We start from the raw sequence: 13386 nt of genomic DNA, 5'->3' as shown, positions 1-13386 counted from the left end.
ATGTGCAAGACTCCCTGCTGGAAACAAAAGCACTCCATTCTGGCGCAGTAACACGTAACCTTTCTCACATCGTGTCACTTGACCGTCGTGCGCAGTCAGTTCATTTTGCTTCATGGAAGGTGTGTTGCGTGAAGCGTGCTTTCCGCGACCGCGGTATGAGTTTCGCTTCGTTTGGTACCTGATGGCGGCAACATTGGGGCGCAGAAATGATGCGGAGCCGTAATAACCGGAAGTACGCGGCACTTCGAAACAAGGAAATAGTGCCTTTGTCACACTCGGTGCTCACTAATAGTATCCGCGTATCTCCTGGAAAAGGACGTGTTGAGAAGGCGAGCGCGATCATGAGTATGGCAACGAAGGCGAGCGAAAAGCAACAACAACAACAACAACAACAACAACAACAACAACAACAACAACAACAACAACAACAACAACAACAACAACAACAACAACAACAACAACAACAACAACAACAACAACAACAACAACAACAACAACAACAACAACAACAACAACAACAACAACAACAGAAAAAAAAACACGGCGACTGCGTAGTCATTCATAAAGCGCTCGTAACTTTGGTATTACGACATCCTTTCGAAAAATTGTCGTGGATCCGGGTTGGTTGTAGATTGCTACTCAGTTAACACAATCTGACAAATTTTCTAACTCGCAGTAGTTAGGGCACTTTAAGACAATTGATGCGCTTCTGATGCTTCCTGATAACGAAGGTACGAAATAAATAGACACTGTATGTTTGTTCACTGGTCTCAATTATATTAATTACTTTATTTATTTAGTTATGCGGTTGGCCGCATCAGCGCCTTTAAGTCGAAGGGCGTCTTCTTGAACTATGGTGTGGATGCAGACAAAATAGAGATCGTCAACGAATAATAAGAGTACACGATATAAAACTAGAAAAGAAAAAGCGATATACCGCCACAATAAACAACTGGTCTTATCGAAATATAGGATTGCTTGGAAGTTTTGTTATAGTGAAGACTTCAAAAAAGCTTTCATGAAAATATTCCAACTGACAGGATGTTTCTCCTGCGTGTTGCTTAAATTTTTATTTCTTGTGACGCAATTATTACACTAAAATTACTAGAATTAACACTAGAAGCGAGACGACAGTCGCATCTCTGCGGAAATCATGAGCCGGCCGGACTCAAGACTGTTTGCCGGAGAGAAGATTCTTGCGCCATGGCGATGCACCTTACTGGAGCAGAAAGCTACGAGAACATTATTGTAGTACCGCAAAGCGACAGGTCTCTGATACTTTGCTCGTATATTTACATGGCGCGCAAGCAGTGTCCTTTTGTCCCTGGTATTGTTTCTATTATTTACTTTCTTCATACCCTTCCATCACTACAGCGTAGCAAACCAAATGTGTTTTCATCTTAAGGTGACTGCTTTTTCTAACTTGTGCCTCTCTCGCCGACACGGCCAACTGAATATTGAAAAATAATGTGGAGGAACTTTTGTAAAGCTAAGACAGAGTAGTGTAGGTAACGTGCAAAGCTAACCAAGGTCAATAACAGTGTGGTTCTTGCAGCGCATAGTATAGTACGTTAGAAATTCGGTGGGGGTACAGGGATAGCATGGAGGACTCACTGATGTTAATAAGCTGGTTGCTTGCAGTGAAGTTCCGTCCGGCTGCGTAAATCAAGAATGGAACGCGATGGTATTCAAAGATCCCTGACTGCGTCTCACGCTTCCCGGGCAACTGCAGCTTACGTAACCGTAATATTTACCGGGAAATGGTGGCGGAGAACGCTATGCATGAAGGCGAGCTTTCTGGTAGAAACGCGGCCTCTTTTTGCCTCGGCCAATCCCGGAACTAGTGCCCAGCCGCGACAAATAACTTGCACCATTTTCAGGTCTCTGTTATTGTTTCGCACTTTTAATATTTAGGTCTGAAAAGATGCAACACAAAAGGCATGCGCTGTCGGTGTTTTATTTCATGACGTTTGTTTGTAGACTGTCATTATCAAGATGCCGAGGAATAACTTTGTCAAGAATGTAAGATAAGGTATGAGCAACTTTGCGGATAGAATGGAGTGGCAATATAACCCGCATATGCCGCATGTCAAATAGCAAGGCGTGTGGCACGTACATATACCTAAATATATGCGGAAATTTTCGCTCAGCTACAACTCCGCCAACACCAACGCCAGCACCGACAACGAATTTTCTACGACACGGGGTTCTCAACGCTGTCGCGTTAAAAACGACGTTATATGCTGGAGACGTGCTCAATTTACTCGAAATACTGCCTGTAGAAATACTGCATTGGTGATAAAGGGCAAAGTAGAGAAACGTAAGAGCTGTAATAATCTCAGAAGTTTTCCAGATCCAGGCATCTTAGGCGACCGCCATTGGGTGTACCTGGAGGAACTGGCCAAACAGTACATAAGGAAAATTAACGCGACGTACAAAGGCAACGTCGCAACTTGGGGCCTTACAGATAAGTACAGTTATTGGAGGGACCACAGTCCTCACGAGAAGTAAGTTGAATTCAAATTTGTTGCCCTCTGAGGGTGGGGCGAGATATTGTTCGACTACAGACGTGTTAAATAAAATTGTAGATTCATGTGAAAATGTGCTTTTTAATCATTATGTAATTGTATCTGCTGTTATTGCTGTCATTTTTATACCGACTTCACGCGTGTTTGACTCTGCTTATACAGTAAATGCATAAATGAATAAGTGAGTATATGAATTAATAAATTGAAATTACTGACTGACTGGACGGAATAATGACGAAATTTAACACTGATTAAATTTGTTTACAATTAAAGAAAGATAGTGCAGCTTTATCAAATATCATTTTCTCACTTCCAGCCATTCTTACAAGCTTTAGCTCCATGAGCAATGTTAAGCAACGAAAAAGGCGGGAACAACGCTATATATTTGTTGATTTTCTTGTTCTGTTGGCATATTCCTCTAGCTCCTTATTGTAATGAAACTTTACGACGTGGTCGAAATATGCTAGTTCGTTAAAGCACATGTAAGCTGTGGCGTCTGCTCAAGGAATGAAAGGTTTCGCGTAAAATGTTGTATATTCTTTTATTCTGTTTCCCTTACCCAGACACCCAGTGAGAGCAAAGATATCGTGGACCAGTTACACCGAATGCCAGGGAGCGTCCTCTTTGAACGAAAGAGAAGCCAAATGCACTGGGTCCTTCCTCTGGAAGATCAGCACTGGCATAAGCAGTCCTGCCTCTATTAAATATGAAGAACAAGTTCCCGTAGTGTACAAGGGGCTACGGCGGAAGTTGCTCAAATTTGACATCGGTGATCTCACCAAAGAGTCGGCTGATGAAAGGTGGGGTCGCCCCAAGGGGCAGGTTCGTCGCAAGCTCGTTAAGGCAAGTGAATCATTTGTATTTCACTGAGAGAAATAAAAGTAAAGAAAAAGAGGTTAAGGAGAGAGTATGTCTCCGGTTGGCTACCCTGTACTGTGGAAGACGTAAAGGGACACGAAGGATAAAAAATCGGCAACGTGTTACACTCGTGTAACGTGCGAAGGCGAAAGTCTGCTGAACCCGTGTTAATGCATGAAGTTATCCGATGGGAGGGGTCAAAGCTCTTGCAATACATAGCGAGCTGATGTGCAAAGTAAACGTATTGCGCTGTAGGTCGATCTCCCCGGTGACGCATGTGAGCATCTAAAACACTATCTGGTTTCTTTCGCTCTTCCTTTTGCTCTCTTTTTCTTTCCGTCTTTCTTTCTTTCTTTCTTTCTTTCTTTCTTTCTTTCTTTCTTTCTTTCTTTCTTTCTTTCTTTCTTCTTCCATATTCAGCCATTGCATCTTTGCTTACTTATGGGGTTATGAGCCATTGCAGCAGACTGTTCTTTTCTTTTTTCGGGCATGAGCCTTTGCTGCTGCTGATGTTTATTATACCACTCGACAACTTTTTTTGTGTCACTCGACCAGATGCCGCTTTTTTTCTGGTATGAGCCATTGCATCGAGACACTTAAGGCTTTCGTATTAAAAGAAGACGAATAAAAAGGAAAAAATGAACAATTTGAGACTGTCTGTAGTTGCCATCACAAAATTTGTAAGTGTGCCACATAATATAGAAGAATAGTTGACTTTGAGAGGGCAAAATTTTTGTCATAACGGCAACATCATGCCAATAGACGATAAAAATAGGAAAAGAATGAGTGACAGAAGAACTTTTTTAATTTCATTATTGAATTAACGAGAAAACTGAAAATGAAGCTGACAAGATAGCACGCTGCCGGTATGAGGGGAACCGTCATCTTGCTTATTACGCGTGCGATGCTCTGCCAGTTGATCTACGGTGACGGGCCTCTTGGTTTTCCTTAGTCATATTGCTCCTTACATAGCGAGGGTTTCGAATTGTCGGTGTTCATACCTTCAGGAAGAATACAAAGGTTCATTGGCCAGTAGTCTCCGCAAAAAGCTGGAGATGAACGTGACGCCTACTGCACCTGAGGGTCAGTGCTCTACATTCTCCGCCATGGCCAAGATTAGCGCTAATTAAATACGGCCAGGGCCTCTAGTACACATATATAAATTCGAAAGAAAGTGGACGCGAAAACAACTATCGTCTTGGTTCAGTTGCCGGAACAGCGGATGCCTGAGCTTGAACATTGATACCATTTTCTCTTTGCACTATGCAGGCTTGCAAGTTCGGGGTGGAAATCTACTTCGATGGATATTTTGTGTACACCCTCTCAAACCCCGACGAAGGCAATTTCAGATGGGTTTTTGTCAGTATCGCTGAGCTTGCAGGCATGTCAAAAGGTCTTCGAGCAAAAGGCAACAAGTTGTCATATTTGGCAAAAGGCATATATGTCGAGCGTATATCATGTTACGGCCGCAAGAAATATTAATGTTAAATTAACGGAAAAAGCGATGTACTCATGCTCAAGCAAGAAATACTGCGTTGCTGTGAATTATGTCGAAGTGCCATACTAGTATCAATCAATCCTTGCGACTTTTCTAAAAACGTTTCTCCTTATGTGGAATAAAAGCATTTATGACTCATCACTTGCTTCAATCTATTTTCGGCTCTTTCAGTTAATAGACTCCTAAGAATTCTCTGCTACATCACAATAGAGGAGAACAAAACGTTTCTCTTCTCTCAACCAACGTGCAAAACAATAGATTTAAATGTATCAATTGAATTTTCAACATAACTTAGAGTTTATCGAAAATGCTATGCAGTGGGGTAAGTCAGTACTTTGTCCCCGAGATGAATGGGCGAGTGCGAAGGCGTTAAAACAACATTTTTATTGTGGAACCGAATAAAGTCGTACAAGGCTACTTCCTTGTTTACTCATTGATCGTTGCAAGCCTCCATGTGTCTGTGAACTTCTATTTTGCTTGTGTTTAGATGGAGTGGTACAGGGCTTAGTCCAAGGGTGTGTAATCAAGTCTTGAGGGATCTCTGTGACTCTGTATTTAAAGGGGTGACCTCCATGGCCGATGCTTGCACCAATGCGTGATCGTATTAGCCCTCTTCAAGGCTTTAGTGCAGCTCTAACGCGAGCCGAGAACTTCGAAAACGCATTAACATTGGTCGCTAAGATGTAGCAATAGGGGGTATTTAAAAAAACTTGTGCTCATGACGTGTTTCCGGCTACTGAAATCTCTTCCAGCTCATGCAGCTAGCAAAAGAATGGGCTTCGAGATCATTTTTTTTGCTGCCAACATGAAGCCGACGCTGGGGCATGGATTTGTACGCTACCCTTTGCTTGCCGTTTCTTCTGTATTTGACATCTGTGTCATGCCTAGTATATGAAGCTGGCAGTCTTTGCAAGCGGCAGTGGCATTGAAATGGCAGACGCAAAGAGAATTTAACAGGAGAAAGGACATACAGAACAATGAGCTTACAATGTCTCGGGAAGTCACCTTGACAGGTCCGCCGATCCGATATCGTCAGGACTGCCCTTTCATCTCGTCCTGTGAGTGTCCAAGCCTGGTCCATGCCTTCAAACTGCTGCTGGGACGATTGTGCTCACCTGAGTTATGAAGGAAGAGCCCCGTCGATCCCGGATCAGCTTAAGTCCCTTTCAAGTCGACAATTATCCATCAGCCTCTTCCTAATTCCTGTACTGTCAACCAGTCTATGTTCAGTTACTGGGCTCCGGATTTCGTTAGGTAGAAACAAATGCTTTATTGCGGTCAGGTCCCAGGCCTATCGACGACGTGGCTTTGTTCACCCTGCGGCCACTCTCCCCCGTGTTAAGAACGGCCCGCTGAGATGCAAGTTTTGCCAGCCAGTTGCGACAGCGGCGGCAACCTTTTCTTGGAATGCCACCGTTACGCTCTAGCCTCATCACCATTGTGGCAAACGCGATCGGCGGAGCAACTATTGTTACTAAGCCCGCCACCATCAACCTGGTCTGCCGCGAGCGGGGGAGTGCCCGCGGGAACGTCTACCAAGGCCTCTTCCCACGCGCCGTTCGAGACGCAAGACAATGGGCTACCGGCCGCGCTGCGGGGGTCAGCTCCGAGTTCTACGAAGTCCGTCTGACATCGGTTCCGGACCGTGAACCTGCGTGTGTGTGTGTGTGTGTGTGTGTGTGTGTGTGAGCGTGCGTGCGTGTGTGTGTGCGTGTGTGTGTGCGTGCGTGCGTGCGTGTGTGTGTGTGTTCTGCTCAGTGCACTTTCCCTCGTTGTCATGCTAGACTGATGAATTGCAACATCCTGATGTAGATACTGTAAATAAACCCATATTCCTCGTTCTAGATGACAAGCAGTCCTTCCCTTCAACAACGTCCTCAGCGTGGATAAGTTGGACGACGGCATGGGCCAGCTACCTCCTAGTTCATGCCCGACACCAATCTTGACAACTGATTACGGGCGATGGGATTGAGCCCCAAATCCTGACACCCGCTGCTAGAATGAGACTCCAAGCTGGTCCCGGCTCTCCAGCGCGGTCTCCCCCATTCCCATCACACAGACGATTGTCCTTATTGCTGTAGGTTAAAGTGAGGTGCCGTGATAGCAATCTGAGTGCCACGTGGCAAAAGTCAAGTAGTCTCGACCGCTAAGAGGCGCCCATGACTCCGCAGGAAGCAGTGCAGTGTTTCTATCGCTCAGGGAATGGTAGCCTTGTAGTTAGCACGCGTACATGTTCAGTGGGAGGGTACATGTTTGTAACAGGCTGTATGACGCGCAGAAATTGTCACTGTCCTCAGGCAGACGTAGATCGATGAACTGAAGTCAGCCACAGGGGCACCTAGTTTCAGTACACATATTAGGTCCACGACACGTTGCCACAAAGCTAGCAGATAACGTACGCTCAAGAGATAAGTCAAACGTTATAAGCTGTTTTTTTTACTTAAACATTCTTGAATTAGCCATCTCTTGATCATTATTTACGTTAATGCTGATAGCATTGGAGAAATGTATCGATACAACGTAAACGCGTCTAGTGCGATGCGTGTATTGCATCCGTGTTCCTCTTTCGCGGATCCCTCTGGATACGCTGCGCCGTCTAACGGCGGTGGCTCGTGTCAGAATACAGCTTCAGACACAGTTGTCTAGATATATTCACGTGGGTTTGATTCCGCCCACCACCTGAGAAATTTTACGATTCTTTTTCGTCAATGAAGAGTGGCACATTCCTATGGTGGCATACATCCAGTGACCGAAGTCGCCGTCAAAGTGGTTCACCGAAGAGTGAGTGGCCCGTGCTCAACGCCACACACACAGTAACCCACAGCGGTTGGTTTGGAGCACGGCTCCTTCAACACAGCCCGATGCTTTCCTCATTAGACTACGGTCTATCCTGTTACCTATGTTTGTGTAAAAACGGTTGGAGATATCCTGGAAAATGCGTGAAGTATCCAAGAATGCTAATTAAAATAAAAGGCATCTACATACCTATAAATAATTGAAAAATAAAAATACAACCCCTGCACTTCTTAAAGTCGCTTTGGGCACTTTGATGAACGACCCCCATGAAACTGTGAATTTAAACGCGTACTTAACTTGCATTTCTATAAGCTTTAGCGCTGTTTTCGGGACGTTAGGCTATCTCCAAGTTTCGTGGATTGTCTGTGCCGCCAGAGGCCGTGGTTCAGCACATTCCGTACAAAGGTGTGCGCGGCAAGCTTGAATTTGAAAGCAGGACTTTCTTCTCTGGCACTTCCCCCCCCCCCCCCCCCCCCCCCCCCCAGACACACTTTACGTGGACCGAATAGAATAGACCGATCTACGAGACGGTGTAGTCAAAGGTGGTTAACTGGTCGGTTGATTCCAATGTCAGTGCACCCTTAAGTCTCCTTACAAAGCTTTTAATATTGCTGTAACGCGGCCTGATATTAGAGTCTGTGCAACGTCCCAGCACTCACACGCCTCGTATCACTTAACAAACAGAGCTTACCCCTATACTTCCCCAGCAGTAAAATTGTGACACTTGTTAGCAGGTAAAAAGTCACAGGTCTGCGAAGCACATCCAGCACAGTCACAGACAGCGTAAGCTGGAGGAGGGGCTCCATAGGCGCTCTATTTTCAGCATATCTTATTTTGTTGTAGCGCAAGCTGAACAAGGACAACAGAGAGGCACATCTGACACACTTAGCGCTGTGTGTGTCAGATGAGCCTTTCTGTTGTCTTTGCTCAGCTTGCGCTACAACAAAATAAGATATGCTGTACCAACAAGCCCCTATAGCTATCCATTTTCAGCACCACGCACTACCGTGTCTTCGCGGCGACTTCACGTCGTTTTCACGAGAACGGTCTGAACCCTCCGCCAGGAGTCGACGGCGAGCTGCGGCTTGTGCTGCGGTTTGTCCTGCTCTCTACACACCGGTCTGCGGAGTCCGATATTGCATGGTTACAGCCGCCCGTGTGGCTCTACGATTCGCTTCTTCAGCAGCAGTTCGTACCTTGCGAGGAAGCGCCATAACGTGCACTGAAGAGAAAACACAGGTATCCAGACTACGTGGTGCACATGTCACGTGCTGTGACCCCGTGACGCGGTACGTTACTGTTAATCATGATGATGGTAATAATGGTTTATTAGCATCCCCTTCGAAACAAATGGTTACAAAATAGTCACCTAGCGTGCTTGAGTAAACCAGGTTCACCTACAAGCAGCATGCAACTGCTATATGCAACTGCTACATGTTGGAACACCCTGGGGAGTATAACATGGTTGTGGTGCAAAGTTTGTGCGTAAAGACGCTACGCGGCGCGCATGTCACATGGCGCGTCAAATAGCGCGATACGATGCTAATGGTGATGACGATGATTTAATTAAATTTCGTTTGAAACGTGGCGGTGACAAACAGCCACCTAGCCTGTTTGATTCGCACAGGTATGCCGTACATGTTTTACATTGTATCAATATTCACACATTTCCAGAATCTTCTTTTTCTTCCTCAAGACTTTTCTACCTTGTACCGCTGCATATGCAGCTGCTACATGGCGGGCCACCTGGTGTAATAATACGCAACTGCAATGCAAAGGAGGCATGTGTAGACGCTAGGCGGCACGCATCTCGCATCGCAAGTGGACTGGCACGATACGGTGCTGCTTATGATGATGATTTATTTGCGTCCCCTTTGAAACGCGGCGGTCACATAGTCACCTAGCCAGCTTGATCTGACAAGCGGCACGACACGATGCTAACGATGATGATGATGAGGATTTATTGACACCCCCTATGAGAGGCGGCGGTGGCATAGCCACGTAGCCAGCCTGATTTAATCAGGTATACACACTATACATTTTTTTAGCATTATTGTATACATCTCCTTAAACTTGTTTTTCTTCCTCAAAGCTTCTTTAACAGCCTCGTACCTCCCCATGTGCATCTGATATGAGTGACATTCTACATGGTGGGATAATATGCAACTGCAGTGAAAAATGTGCACGTATCGAAATTACGCGGCGGGCATTTCACATCGCGTCTCCACTTGCGCGCTAGAAGGCGTTTATAGGACAATCTTCCACTGCATGCAAGCAAGCGCTGGCGGGGCTCAGTGGTAAAGTAGCCGACTTCCATGCAGTGGGGCCTGGATCATGGCGGTTTTTTTTTTCTCATTCCCGGCAATAATTGCTGCGCACACCGGAAAACGGACACTGGTGGCGGAGGCGGCAGCAGGCACCATCGCCAAGTGAAGCGGCTCTTGGAATTAGGCCGTAATAACAGCTTGCGCTGTAAAACAGCCACAGTGAAAATGGTAAACAACGTATACGTGTCAATATCTCAGCAGGTCTAGCGGGAACGTATCGCCCGGCTTTGGCTATCACTGTTCACTGCGTTTCGCCAATCGAATCGAATTCTGGGATTTTAGGTGCCGAAACCCCGATGTGATTATGAGGTGCGCCGTAGTGGGGGACTCCGTGTTAATTTTGACCGCTAGAGGATATTTAACGTGCCCCCAATGCACGGGACAGGGGCGTTTTTTTTTTTTTTTTTTGCATCCCGTCCCCGTCGAAATGGGGCTGCCGTGGGCAGGATTTGATCCCGCGACCTCGTGCTTAGCAGTGCAACAGCGTAGCCGCTAAGCCACCGTGGCGGGTTGCAGCTTGCCAAATTTTATGACCAAATTTGTGACATCGTGGAAACCCTCATGGAGTAGACAGTTGATTACTGGTGGGAGTCTTACCTTTATAATGTGCTCGCGTTTAAAGCGTAAAGCTATACATGTATCTAGGACACCTAACATCTCTCAGGTGTACTATTTAAATTGTCTTCCTTTAGAACAGGTAACTTCGTACAAGTACTTAGGAATTCATATTACATACGACCTTGCCTGGGCAACACACATTACTAATATAGTGAACAATGCTAACCGCGCTCTTGGTTACTTAAGGCGGAACTTTTTTAAGGCTCCACACTCTTTGAAATTATTGCTTTATAAAACACTAATACGCCCGAAATTAGAATACGCTACATCAGTGTGGGACTCTAATAACCTAAACTTAATTAACGCATTAGAATTAATTCAGAATAACGCTGCTCGTTTTATTCTTTCGAATTATAACAGAACCGCCAGCGTAACAGTCATGAAAACCAGCCTTTCTCTTCCATCTCTTGCAACTCGACGTAAAGTTTCCCGTTTATCATTATTTCACAAAATTTTTCACCACACAACACTATGTGATGTATACATCCATACCCCACACTACGTATCTCGTCGCATCGATCATTCTTACAAGGTTCACGTCCCTTCTTGCAGCACAAATACATTTTCCCAGTCATTCGTACCTCGCACATCACTGGAGTGGAACCACCTTCCCGCAAACATTGTGTCCATCAATGATAATATTTTGTTTCGTGATGCCTTAACCAACGTTACTTGATAGAATGCTGTTTAATGGGCTTGTATATCTTGTCCTTTTTTGTAATACCTTTTGTAATTGCTCATTATATTAATACTGAATTATTTGTCAAATCGTACTTTTATTTTGTATATTTTTCTTTTGAAAGACTTACTGCTTGAATTTACTTGTAACCCACTCCCCTCTGTAAAGCCTTCACAGGCCTTGATGATATAATAAATGAAATGAAATGAGTTCGTTAGCAGGGGGGGGGGGGGGGGGGCAGAAGAGCAAACTGTTCCCAGCTGCTGCGCTTATGTGAGAACACGCGGAATTTCGAAATGCCATCGCGCTAAACTCCACAGCTCAGCTACGAGTAATCTCCGTAAAAGTAAAATGAAGGTCGCTAAAAATAAAATGAATATTACGCACATCTGCTCCAAGAAACACATATAGTGAGCTATATGCTAAAGCCACATATGTTTTTTTCCATACTAGTCGTAAGTTGGAATTTAGTGTCATGGCTTACGCCGCCTACTTCTTAACACTAGATATGAAACGGAGGCCGGCTCGGCTTTAAATGAAAAGGTCGAAACGCGTTGATGCATAGGCCACAGGAAGTTCAAAAAAAGTACAGCGTACTACACTGCACGTTACGAACCTGCTAAGGTATAGAAATGTCCGTGATCGCGCCGCCATACTTTATTTTTGTTTGATGTTGGTGCTGTGGTTGGTTTGAACGTCATCCCACAGCACGTTTCCGCGTTGTTGTGGCTAATTTTTATTTGCTCCTTTCTCTTCTTTTTTTTTTCTCTAAGGCAGTTTCACTTGAACTTATAACTCCGGTCTTTTTGTTTTATTTTGTATGTGCGAACATGTGTTGTCATATAAAACGCCTTGCGCAGTTGAGTCTGGCGCCTTATTCTGTGAGCTCGTTGGTACTTGTATATTGTTGTGCCATTCTTGTCGAGTTTTTCAAGTTTCGTCCCACCGCATAGGCTCATTTACAGGCCACATTTTTGTGCAACGATTTCGTCAGCATATTTCTGCACGTCTGTTTATTTTTATGCCGTCGTAGTTCCACCTAGCCGCGATGATTATTTGTGCTGTTGGTTGTGCCATTCTTGTCGAGTTTCTTGAATTTGGACCCACCGTATACACTCATCTATCGGGTGGCTTCTTGCGCAACGATTTGGTCAACATAGTGCTGCACGTCTTTTTATTTTTTACGCCATCGTAGTTCTCCCTAGCCGCGATGATTATTTGTGTTGTTCCGTGCCGATATAGCTGTGGCCCGTTTCCCTTGTGTGCCAGGACAACCTCACTATATTGGCTGCAACCTTCGATACTTTGGCAATATCGTAAATATCACCGCTCCTAAGTGAATGTTTTCTTGTCACTGAAAAGATGCATCTGAGCAGTTGCATCTATGTACATCTAGAAAAAAAAATTCGTCTAGATGCAAATGCATCTAGATGCAAAAAAGATGCATCTAGGAGCTGTGCCTCTTGCAGGGTCCATGGCCGCAAAGCTATGAAAGTTTGTGGCCATCGCGTGAGAAGAAGCTTTTTACCATGTAGTCTGAGCTAGCACAGCTTAAAACCACGTTGCAGTAATTTGGCTTTGGTGCAAGGCCACTTCGTGGCCATGGTAATTTAAGCATCACCCTGTGTACAAGGATGGATTACCTTTCTAATCATTTTATGCAAATTTATTTGTGCTCGGGTACACACTGCCGTGACGTACATGGGAAGATCTATAAGGCCTGGAAATCGGAACCCATACACCGTTTGTTCAGTATTAGCGAGCTAGAACACAATAGAACATTGAATAAAAAATGAAGTAATGTTCTTATTCCTTGCTTTTCAGAGTTCGTAACCACGTTTACATGGCGTTGGGCTACAGACATGCGGTCTTCGTGGCATCGGTAAGAATGTATTTGGTCGAGTATCCTTAATATATATATATATATATATATATATATATATATATATATATATATATATATATATATATATATATATATGTGTGTGTGTGTGTGTGTGTGTGTGTGTGTGTGTGTGTGTGTGTGTGTGTGTGTGTAAGAAATTAATTCAGTAATTCAGAGATTATTAGATTCCTGCGCAC

Source organism: Dermacentor andersoni, chromosome 9 (assembly GCF_023375885.2).
Source record: "Dermacentor andersoni chromosome 9, qqDerAnde1_hic_scaffold, whole genome shotgun sequence".
NCBI classification, from domain to species: Eukaryota; Metazoa; Arthropoda; class Arachnida; order Ixodida; family Ixodidae; genus Dermacentor; species Dermacentor andersoni.
Note: the sequence above shows the minus strand (reverse complement) of the source record.